Below are 8433 nucleotides of genomic sequence, written 5' to 3'. Positions count from 1 at the left end.
TGCCTGTGCCTGCAGTGTGGGCCAGCGATATGTGGACTGTGTGCCACATCCTGCATTGAGCATTCCAGTTGCCTCTCAAACAGTCAAAGAAAGAAAGACGAACATATAATGTTACAAGAACAAACCGATCGATTTATGAGGATCGATATATCATGAAGGGTCCGTAGGGAACAAGGAGGGAATGAGGTAATATAAATTTTATGGTCATGTTTTGTTCCCTAGCGAGTACCCCACCGACTCCATGTACGAGTTAAAAGTGCATGTAACTTCCCTCCTGTACCAGCTATGAAGACGCAAATACATTTGCGTCCAACGTTAACTTGTCCTCTTTCAGACCCACCATGAATGGGTTTGATGGTCCGTTCCTAAGTATGCTATGCCAACGTCTTTTTGAAGTGTACTCCTACGTTTTTCGGCCTGACTGAAAGTAGGCCCTGAATCTCTGCCACCGAGCCTCTTTTCTGACTTCTGACTGCGAGGGCCTCTGCCCAAGCAGCCCCCGTACCCGTGAACTCTGACTTACTTCTAGCGCGGCCCTCCGTGCTCAGCTCAGCCTGCTGCCTGCCAAGATTGACTATAACCTTCGAGTTATCTGTTTTCCTCTCCGAAGATACATTCCAGCCTGCTCGCTTCAGTAAACATCCTTCCTCAGCTACAGGGCTAAAGGGCCGACCTGTCTTTATGCAAGTAATTCATAGCCTCTGTTGTCATGCTTCCATGGAAGGCCCCATGCCCCCACACTTCTCATACAGACACTCAGGCGCTTACACACGCACTCACAGCAAGTATAGAATAGCTTCTGCTCTAGAGACCTTTCTGCCCAGATAGCTTAGTTCCTAAACATCAGATATCAGATATGATAGAAGCACAAGTTGATCTGACATGCCAGACTTCTGTCTCTTTCCGTCAGTGTAAATGTCAAGTCCCCTGCACCCCGTCTATCACACGTCATGCAGCTGCGCGCGCATCCAAGCTTCCGATTTCTGCTGACATTGCAACATTCTGTTAGCACCACCCCTTGGTGCCACCCACTTGCATCACCTATCAGTGACGTTCCTAGCACACACCCTAGTTCACGCCTAGTTCACGCCTCTTGATGATGTATTAGCACCACGTGTATACTGTTATCTTGTCTTCTCTCAGCTGTTACGCCTCTTACATTGAACATTATGATGTAAATCAAGTATATAAGCTATGTATTGTCAATAAACGACAGCGCGCTCATCTATCCCTTCTGACATCCTGTGTGGTGGTCAGAACATGATATCCTGATTCCTTTATGAGGAATAAAACCCTTAGAAACTCTTACACCACGGACTCTGTTTTCCTTCATTTCGATTGAGTTATCATTGATTAAGTACTTACCTGCATAGAAATTAAGAGAGTAAATTAATTATTTGTGTGAATAGCTTCAGTCAGTTATCACACCTCAAAAGACATCAGCAAACACACACTGGAGAAAAACCGTACCATTGCACTGAATGTGTGAAGAGCTTCAGTCATTTATCACAACTCCAAGTTCATCAGCGAACACACACAGGGGAAAAACCATACCATTGCAATGAATGTGTGAAGAGCTTTAGCCTGTTATCAAATCTCCAAAGACATCAGCGAATACACACTGGGGAAAAACCATACCATTGCAGTGAATGTGTGAAGAGCTTCAGTCGGTTATCACAACTCCAAAGACATCAGCGAATACACACTGGGGAAAAACCATACCATTGCAATGAATGTCTGAAGAGGTTCAGTCAGTTATCAATTCTTCAAGTTCATCAGCGAACACACACAGGGGAAAAACCATACCATTGCACTGAATGTGTGAAGAGCTTCTGTCGGTTATCACACCTACAAAGACATCAGCGAACACATACTGGGGAAAAACCATACCATTGCAGTGAATGTGTAAATAGTTTTAGTGATTCCTCAAATCTCAGGATTCATCAGCGAACATACACAGGGGAAAAGCCATTACAGTGCTGTGAATGTGCGAAGAGCTTCAGTGGGTCCTCAGACCTACGAAAACATATTCGAACACACACTCGGGAAAAACCATACCATTGCAATGAATGTGTGAAGAGATTTAGTCAGTTATCAAATCTTCGAAGACATCAACGAACACACACAGGAGAAAAACCATAGCATTGCACTGAATGTGTGAAGAGCTTCTTTCAGTTATTGGCCTACAAAAACATAAATGAACACACACTGGGGAAAAGCCATTCCAATGCAGTGAATGTTTAAAGAGCTGTAGTGGGTCATCAGACCTACAAAAACCAATCAGTAAATCAGTCAATCAATCAATCAATCAATCAATCAATTATTTGTTAAGCGCCCCTCATACCCAAGAGGGTCTCAAGGCGCTGGGGGGGGGGGGGGGTGGTGGCCGCTACTGATCGAACAGCCAGGTCTTTAGTATCCTCCTGAAGGTTAGCAGGTCTTGGGTCTGTCGTAGGCTCAGTGGGGGGTGTTCCATGTCTTGGCAGCGAGGTGGAAGATGGATCTCCCGCCGGTGGTTGTTCTTCGGATGTGCGGGACGGTGGCGAGTGAGAGGTCGGCGGAGCGTAGCTGGCAGTTGGGGGTGTAGAAGGAGAGCCTTCTGTTGAGGTAGGCTGGGCTGGTCTTGTGGAGTGCCTTGTGTGCGTGGGTGAGGAGCTTGAAGGATATCCTCTTGTTGACGGGAAGCCAGTGCAGGTTTCTCAGATGGGGGGTGATGCGGCTGTGTCGTGGTACATCGAGGATCAGTCATGCTGAGGCGTTTTGGATGCGTTGTAGTCGATTGATGAGCTTGGTCGGGGCTCCTGCGTAGAGGGCGTTTCCTTAGTCAAGTCTGCTACTGATGAGGGCCTGTGTGACTGTCTTTCTTGTATCTGTCGGGATCCATTTGTAGATCTTGCGGAGCATGCAGAGGGTGTTGAAGCAGAAGGAGGAGACGGCGTTGACTTGCTTGGTCATTGAGAGCGTTGAGTCGAGGATGTGCGTGGTCGATGGGGGTCGGGGCTGCCCCCCAGTGCCATTGGCCACCAGGAGTCGTCCCAGGCTGACGGGTTGGAGCAGAGGATGAGGACCTCTGTCTTGTCCGAGTTCAGCTTCAGACGACTGATCTTCATCCAGTCGGCGGCGGCCTTCATTCCTTCATGGAGGTTGGCTTTGGCGGTGATGGGGTCCTTGGTCAGGGAGATGATCAGTTGAGTGTCGTCGGAGATTATGTTGAGGTTGTGCTGTCGGGCGACGTGTGCGAGCGGGGCCATGTAAATGTTAAACAGTGTCGGGCTGAGGGAGGATCCTTGGGGTACGCCGCAGATGATCTCGGAGGCTTCGGAACGGAACTGGGAGAGGCGGACGCTCTGGGTTCTGCTGGAGAGGAAGGAGGTGGTCCATTCCAGAGCCTTGTCTTGGATCCCTGCGGCATGGAGGCGTGCGCGTAGTGTGCAGTGGCAGAGGGTGTCGAAGCTGGCTGAGAGGGGTCCCCATTGCAGTTTCCCCATTGTCTAGCAGGGTCCTGATGTCGTCGGTGGCTGCGATGTGGACGGTCTCGGTGCTGTGGTTGCTGTGGAACCCTGACTGGGAAGGTTTCAGGATTCTATTCTCTTCGAGGTATCTGTTAACCATTTTCTCGATGACCTTGGCCGGTAAGGGGAGTAGAGAGATGGGTCGGACGTTCTTGAGGTCTCTTGGTTCTGCCTTGGGTTTTTTGAGTATGACGTTGATCTCAGCGTGTTTCCAGCTCTCTGGGAAGGTCGCGGTCTCAAGGGAGAGATTGATGACGTTGCGTAGGTGGGGTGCGATGGAGCTGCTTGCTTTGTTGAAGACTTGGTGTGAAATGGGTCTGACGAAGAGCCGGAGTGGATTGTGCTCATGATCTTGATGGTGTCATCGACACTCATGCTGGTCCAGGCTAGCAAGGGGACATGGTAGATGGTGTGCGGAGGGTCTGTTGTGTTGCTGTCTGTTGGGGCTGTCTCGGTGTTGAAGCTGTTGTGGATGTCTGCTATCTTGCGGTGGAAGAAGGTAGCGAGGGAGTCGCACAGGGCTTGTGACGGCGGGATGTTGTTGGTGTTGGAGCTGGCGTTCGAGAGTTCCTTCACGATGTTGAAGAGCTCCTTGCTGTCGTGTGCGTTGTTGTCGAGGTGGTCTTTGAAGGAGGTCTTCCTGGCAGCCCTGATGAGGTGGTGGTGGTTGCGGACGGCATCCTTGTGTGCTGCGTGGCTGTCCGGAGTTTGTTCACTGTGCCATTTCCTCTCTAGTTTCCGGCAGGCTTGCTTGGAATGTAGGAGTTCTGGGGTGAACCAGCTGGCCCTCTTGCTGGTGTCTCTGTGGGCGGGGTTTCTTCAGCAGGGTGAGGGTGTTGGCACAGTCCTCGATCCAGCGTCTGAGGTTGTGGGCAGCGATGTCGGTGTTGGAGGGTTCGGTGGGTGGGCTGAGAGCGAGGTTTGCATGTCTACGGTGATTTTGCTCCAGCAGCGGCAGGGGATCTGTTGGGTGCGGTGGTGTGTGGTGGGTTTCTGGAAGGTGAAGTGGATGCAGCGGTGGTCGGTCCAGAGGAGTTCGGTGGTGTGGCTGATGGAGACGTGCGGGCTTGAGGAGAAGAGGGGGTCGAGCGTGTGGCCGGCGGAGTGGGTGGGCGTTGTGACGAGTTGTCTCAGTCCGAGGTTGGCAAGGTTATCGATCAGGGTTGTGGAGTTGTTGTTGTTCTCAAGGTGAAAGTTCAGGTCTCTGCAGAGGATGTAGTCGGTAGAGGTCAGGGCGTGCGTGCTGATGAAGTCGGCGATGGAGTCGCTGAACTGGGGGCAGGGTGCTGGGGGTCGGTAGACGAGGGTGCCTTTGAGGGTGGAGTTGGGGTCTGTGTGGCTCTGGAAATGCATGTGTTCGGCAGTGCTGAGCGCGCCGTCTGTGCTGGTCGAGACCCTGATGCTGTTCTTGTGGACGATAGCCATTCCTCCTCCGACTCCGTTGGTGCGGTCTCTGCGGGTGATCTTGTAGCCATCTGGGATGGCTATGGCATTGTCGGGTGCGGAGGAGGTGGTCAACCAGGTCTCTGTCAGGAAGGCGACGTCTGGGGAGATTGTGTTGAGCAGGTCCCAGAGCTCGACGGCGTGTTTACTTGCAGAGCAGGTGTTCAGTAGTATGCATCGGAGGTGGTCGAGGATTTTCTTGGTGGGTGGTCCGTCAGCTCTGTGGCTGGTGTAGCTGCAGTTCCAGCAGGTGAAGGGACTGTGTGTGCGTTTCGGGGCGACCTTGAAGCAATTGTGGGTCCGTCCAGGGTTGAGAGCGTGCAGAGTGCTGGCGTCGTAGTGGCGGCGGTCGTCGTGGCGGGTGCGGGGGCCAGGGGTTCTGGCGCTGGGAAAGGTCCAGATGTGGGTGGGCGCAGACGGGCTTGCCGCGCACCAGCGGAGCGACGGCGCAGAGGCCGGCATGTTTAGGGAGGTGGGAGTGAGGAGCAGCTGGGAGGCGGGAGGTGGGGGCAGCAAATGGGCAGTCAGGGGGGCGGAGCCGCAGGGGACGCAGTGGCGGGGCGGTGAGGGCGACGAAGGAAACAGAAGGCAAAAGGGCACAACAATTGAGGGGGAAATGAGTGGCACAGAGGGCAGAAAGGTCACAAGAATACAGGGGGAAACGAGTGGCACAGAAGGCAAAAAGGTCACAAAGGTCACAGTAAACGGGGGAAATGAGTGGCACAGAGGGCAAAAGCTCACAAGAAAGGGCAGAAGGTCACAATAAATGGGGGGAAATGAGTGGCACAGAAGGCAGAAAGGTCACAGAAATGCAGGGGCAGCTAAGCAACAGAAGGCAAAAACGGGCAGAGAGACATGGGGGCCGCGGGGGGAGCAGAAGGAAAAACCGTGCTGAGAGATACGGGGCAGCGAGGGGGGAAGAAGGGAAACCAGGCAGAGAGACACAGGGGCATCCAGGGAGAGAACGGGCACAGGCGGTGCTGTGCGGAGGGGGAGCGATCTACCTGGAAGGGTCAAGGGTCGCTCTCCTCACCGCGCAGCGGCCAGCCTATATGGGGAGGTGGGAGGGAGGAGCACCTGGGAGGTGGGGGCAGCGAATGGGCAGTCAGGGGGGCGGGGCCGCAGGGGACGCAGCGGCAAGGGGCGACAAAGCAAACAGAAGACAAAAAGGCACAACAATTGAGGGGGAAACGAGTGGCACAGAGGCAGAAAGGTCCCAAGAAAGGGCAGAAAAGGTCACAAAAAACAGGGGAAACAAGTGGCACAGAGGCTAAAAGGTCACAAGAAATGGCAGCAAAGGTTACAAAAACGGGGGGAAACAAGTGGCACAGAGGCAGAAAAGTCCCAAGAAAAGGCAGAAAACGTCACAAAAAAAGGGGGGAAACGAGTGGCACAGAAGGCAGAAAGGTCACAGAAATGCAGGGGCAGCTAAGCAACAGAAGGCAAAAATGGGCAGAGAGACATGGGAGCCGCGAGGGGAGCAGAAGGAAAAACCGTGCTGAGAGAAACGGGGCAGCGAGGGGGGAAAAAGGGAAACCGGGCAGAGAGACACAGGGGCATCCAGGGAGAGAACGGGCACAGGCGGTGCTTTGCGGTGGGGGAGTGATCTACCTGGAAGGGTCAAGGGTCGCTCTCCTCACCGCGCAGCGGCCAGCCTATATGGGGAGGTGGGAGGGAGGAGCAGCTGGGAGGCGAGAGGTGGGGGCAGCGGATGGGCAGTCAGGGGGGCGGGCCGCAGGTGACGCAGCGGCAAGGGGCGTCAAAGCAAACAGAAGACAAAAAGGCACAACAATTGAGGGGGAAACGAGTGACACAGAGGCAGAAAGGTCCCATGAAAGGGCAGAAAAGGTCACAAAAAACGGGGGAAACGAGTGGCACAGAGGCTAAAAGGTCACAAAAAATGGCAGAAAAGGTTACAAAAATGGGGGGAAACAAGTGGCACAGAGGCAGAAAAGTCCCAAGAAAAGGCAGAAAAGTTCACAAAAAACGGGGGGAAACGAGTGGCACAGAAGGCAGAAAGGTCACAGAAATGCAGGGGCAACTAAGCAACAGAAGGCAGAAACGGGCAGAGAAACACGGGGCTGCAAGGGGAGCAGAAGGAAAAACCGGGCAGAGAGACACTGGGGCAGCGACGGGAGCAGAAGGGAAACCGGGCAGAGAGAACGGGGGCAGCGAGGGAGAGAACGGGCACAGGCGGTGCTGTGCGGAGGGGGAGCGACCTACCTGGACATATTAAAACACACACTGGGGGAAAAACCATACTGTTTGCAATGAATGTGGAAGTAGTTTTAGTGTTTCCTCAAATTTCAGAAGTCATCAGCGAACACACACAGGGGAAAAACCATCTGTTTGCAATGAATGTGGAAGTAGTTTTAGTCGTTCCTCAAAATTAAGGAATCATAAGCGAACACACACAGGGGAAAAAACATTCAAGTGCAGTGAGTGTGTTAAGTGCATTAGTCAATTATCAGAAATACAAAGACAACAACGAACACACACAGGTGATAAACGACTACCACTGCAGTGAATGTAAAAGTAGTTTTACTCGTTACTCAGCATTAAGAAACCATCAGCATACACACAAAGGTGATAAAACCCTACCACTGCAGTGAATGTGGAAGTAATTTTTTTGCCCCTTCAACATTAAGAAATCTCCAGCAAACCCACTTAGGGGAAACGCCATTAGAGTGCACCACACAAACACAAACAGGAGAGGAACCATACCATTGTAGTGGATTTGGAAGTGTTGTCGGAAGAATTTACAGCTAACTACAGAGATTAGTGGTAAAATCTATAAACACAGCACACATGAATATGTTTAACAAGCACAGACTGGAGAATATTTCTAGCTGATTTTGGTGTTTGGTCATTTTGTGCAATAACTCGTTCAATGACAGCTGCTAGAGAACAACGCCCAAAGGCACAAGAAGTCAAAGTAGGCAATTGTGGCCTGTAACTGAGAGTTAATGCTTGCGGCGCACAACATTTACCTCCGAAGCACTGACTTGGGAGACATGATGCTCATTTCACTCATCAAATGCATCTGTTAATGCACCCACCATAGTGGCACTTCCCCAGAGATGTCCAATATCAAGCTGGACCCTTGGGAAATTTACTGGCTCACCACTGACTGTAAATGATTCACAGCCAGATTAATTTTATATGAATATATTTTAGACCTTTCTTATTTACAGAGAATCAACCAACCAACTCCTAACTGGTGAAAGGACAGAATCTGTGCATGATGGTGAAAGTATTGATCGGAGAGAGAGCTGACGAAAAGTTTAAGTCTTAATACGTTTCTGAAAGCTTGACAGTTAAGTAAAGAATCTTGAGCATTAAAGAATTCCAGCACTTACAGTCCAGAACTATCAACTCCCTACTTCACATTTGTTGAACCTTGTCACTGGAAAAACAATCTGGATTTAGAAGTAAAGGAACACAAAAGATACTGATTTTTGATACAAATGATATTCAG

At 51.4% G+C, this 8433-nt stretch overlaps 1 pseudogene; it reads left to right on the top strand.

Moving 5' to 3' along the window:
* Positions 1-1409: 1409 nt before the first annotated feature.
* On the top strand, positions 1410-7567 carry LOC147672101 (uncharacterized; annotated as a pseudogene).
* The last annotated feature ends 866 nt before the right edge of the window (positions 7568-8433 follow it).

Source organism: Lissotriton vulgaris, unplaced genomic scaffold (assembly GCF_964263255.1).
Source record: "Lissotriton vulgaris unplaced genomic scaffold, aLisVul1.2 SCAFFOLD_2810, whole genome shotgun sequence".
Classification (NCBI taxonomy): Eukaryota; Metazoa; Chordata; class Amphibia; order Caudata; family Salamandridae; genus Lissotriton; species Lissotriton vulgaris.
The sequence above is the reverse complement of the archived record's forward strand: the minus strand, read 5'-3'. Positions and strand labels throughout refer to the sequence as shown.